This window comes from Priapulus caudatus, unplaced genomic scaffold (assembly GCF_000485595.1).
Source record: "Priapulus caudatus unplaced genomic scaffold, Priapulus_caudatus-5.0.1 Scaffold11, whole genome shotgun sequence".
Classification (NCBI taxonomy): Eukaryota; Metazoa; Priapulida; class Priapulimorpha; order Priapulimorphida; family Priapulidae; genus Priapulus; species Priapulus caudatus.
The window spans coordinates 546,737-550,709 of NW_014577072.1; positions in this window are offsets into that span (position 1 = coordinate 546,737).

Below are 3,973 nucleotides of genomic sequence, written 5' to 3' on the forward strand. Positions count from 1 at the left end.
TGTTATGTTATGTTATGTTATGTTATGTTATGTTATGTTATGTTATGTTATATTATGTTATGTTATGTTATGTTACGCTATGCTGTGTTGTGTTGCGTTGCGTTTTCTCATGTTAACCCTTATATTATACACATTTCTATTCTCTGAAAATTGTGAAATTACTGTTTTTATTATATTATTCTTTCGTGCTATGCTATTCAATATCGTCTATCCAAAAGCATTGGATTACCGTTTGATACCATTAGTTCTTCTCTGCTTTTATTTCAAATATGAACACAGCATATATTGGTAGCAAAAGAACCCAAGCAACGCTGGGGCCCCAAGTAATATATATATATATATATATATATATCCACGCACGCGCGTGCACCAAAGCCAACACACGCAATCCCAGTTACACCCGCGGACAAGTACGTACGGACACATGCACACATTCACATACAGCAGCTTGCTTTGCAAGTATCAATCCTTTATATACAAAAGCACATAGAAGTGGATATTGAGTGTGGGTTAGCGCATGCAATCAATACCTACGACTTTCAACGTGTGGCCGCATTCACGGAGGGTCTCACGAAAGAACCTGTGCTGACTGAAAAATATTGTTTAGGTGTTAACGGAGACACGATGCAACGTACATACTCTAGTTAAAAACTAAAGCGGAATTTGCGCGTCTATTGACGCGGGGAAATTTCTTGGCAAATATTAAAATTTAGTTTTCAGCAGATAATGAAAGCGCGCAAAAACAGCACCTAAGTAACGCAACCTGACACATTTGTTTGCCATGCAACGCGAATTTTGCGAATGTATAACGCGAATTTTGCGAATGTATAAGGAGAAAAAAGACGGAAATCTTCTTTAATTCAAAAGGTTTCTACGTTGTGAAAAGATCTCTTATTTGGACGCTGATCTTCTGTTTAATATCTTTTCAATCGCCTCGTCCTATCTTTGTAAACGAACCTACACTCGCCCTGCCTCAACGCTGGCTTGGGGTAAAATCCAAGTTCGCGATCGAGTGATAAACTCGATGATATACATAGGTCTGACAAGTCATAAAAACAAGTAGTCGGCTGCGATAAACCAATTTCGGACTGCGCTTCACCTTCATGCACTATAGAACAGGGGGTACGATATACGTACGTACTGCCCACATTCCGTTTACTCTCAGATTCTGTTTCGTGTGGCTCAGCACAGACCGTAAGCTATTTGCCGAGGCCAAATTTTATTATCCAACAGAAAACTGTTTGCTTCGTTGGAATTTCATTTCCAATCACAAAATTGGAACTATATTTCTAATAGAAATTCCATGACACGAAATTAAAGGCCGTTCGTCGATAAATATCAAGCGCTAGCAATTATGGAAATCGTCGACTAGTAGTAAATAAACTTCTGCTAGGAAAACACGATCATTACGTAAACACGGCTTATTCACAAATTCTTTTGAATAAATGTCGTCTAATTAGCCGACTGGTCTCCTGGAAATACGTTCTAATTACTGCGTCACTCTCCGCGGGCTTGATTGATTAATTTTTATTCGACGCACGCGATGCATTATGGGGTGGCCTCTGATCGATCGAGTAGATCATAGGATTAGACGAGCGCGGTCGATAATCGACGGGCGGCGGTAGTCACTGACCGAGTTGTCAGTTTAGGTTCGGATCGCCTGCGGCTCCGTCGTGTTCAAAGCTAGCGCGTATAAAACGATTTGCCCACACGAGAGACTGTCGCCGTGCGTTTGTCGTGCGTGCGCCCATCAGGTGGTTCGTTGTCCATGTAAGCAAATATACCGTCTGTTTGCTAATCTATATGAAGCGGGCGCGAATTATACGGCGTGCTATTACGTTACGTACGACGATCGCACAAGTCGTACACGAAATGCTAGAAAAGCGAGAAGGGCGATCGAGCTGGCCGTTGCGAAATCTTTGTTTGCCGATTTCTGAGAAGAAGAGAATTATTGGAAACGTGGTTAGGCATGTATATATACTCAACTTTATATAGATATATATGATATAGAGAGAGAGAGAGAGAGAGAGAGAGAGAGAGGAGAGACGATGGAGAGAGGAGCGTGAGGAGAGAGAGAGAGAGAGAGAAAGAAGAGAAGAGAGAGAGAGAGAGAGGAGAGATGAGAGAGAGAGAGAGAGAGAGAGAGAAATAGGGAGACTGGTAGAACTATGTAGTGATAATGTATTGCGGCTACTTCAACCCAAAAAGGGCCGAAAATAGTGCAACAGTGCCGTATATCGCCCTGTTATAAAAAATGGAGTCAATCCTGTATTTAAATATGAACAGTAGTGGCGGGATGACTGTGATGCCTAGAGAGTCCCGCAGCACCCACTCAACCAGCCATATAGACGGTTGCTATCGGTGACTCTGGTGTACATATATTGTTATATCTATGTTATATTTTACCTTGTGCTATAGCTTTTGTGTGTATTGTAGCATATGGTCGGTCATGCTGACGTAGGAGTGGTGATTTTAAGACGAATCGGCAATTACACGATAAGTAAGACTGACCGCTTTCTCCTTCGATACCTCATATCGAACGACGACGAGGCATGATTTCCTGCCTGAATTATTAAAGTTTTGATAAGATCTGTAAATTTTTTAAGGAGAACGAATTGATAGATAAATATATATACTAGATAGTCAGATTGACGAAATGCAGACAGACGTACACGTATAAACACTGTTCGTGTTCTTGTATCACCTCGGCAGCGCGCAAGTATCCCACGTTCTGTATTGATTACGTCAGTAATTTATAAAAAGGTTCGACTAATTGACTCGATGATTGTGAAACATCGTTGACAATCTCTGATGCTCATTCAGCGCAGAGTGGTGGAATAACGAGCCTGTATTTACACACCAATATCCGTGAGGAAGATAGATGTGGGAACCAAAGCAGGCTACTTCTGCTAAAACTACATAAGCCAGTGCAAATGTTTGATCAAATCGGAGCCGAAGTAAAATCGTGACTGATTGAATCCAATGCTTTTACAGAGACACAGTGCAAACAGATATGTTAACTGCACAATCTCAGATGTTCACTCAGCGGCGAGATCCGCAGAGCCATTTTTGCTTGCCGTCTCGCATAACGTTTAAATAGCTGAAAACCTGCTGGAAATCATACTTGTCAGAGGCTAAAGTAATAGTCGCCGGAATACCGATACCGATAATGGAAAAAAACTCGCAAAGCTTGTTGAAAGAGCTCCACATGTTGTCGAGTCTTTCAAAACTTTTGCATAGGAAATCAAGGGCACTTGAGAATTCACGTACAAGGAAGCCAGCCGGGCTAGGAGCGATTGTTACTGTTTTATGCAGATGGAGTACGTGCTAACGCCGACGTACACCGTAACACGCTACGGATGCGCGCATGTATTCACGCGAACACGCGCAAACGCCGAGATGCGATTGTGGCGCGACATGTTAAACACATGAGCAGCTCCGTTGCTGCTCGATGACCGGCGCAGACGAGCGCCTAGTCGACGCACCCTACGTTGATTTCGCTAACGTAATATGAGCACCTTATATTTATATCCTAATCCTAGCATACCGATTACGACAGCGGGATCTAGTACCAGTGTTTAACACAATAAACAAGAGCGCAGCGACGCAGCCGAGGAGCAGATGCTGGAGTCTGATGCCAACTACGAACAGATTTTATACGTCCCCACAGACATGCTCCATGTTCATAAAACCCCCAGCCGCACAAACTAAATTGCTTTAGACGACAGGAGCGCTTAGCATAATCACGCTTGGTTTCATGGCCAGACCACTGATACGATTTGAAGTTGGGTATAGGTAATTGGTAATAACTTATATATATATATATATATATATAATATATATATATATATATATATATATACTACTACTACTACTACTACTACGACTACGTACTACGTACTACGTAACTACCGGACACCGACTACGTACTACGACCGACGACGACCGTACGACCGACCACGACCGACACCAC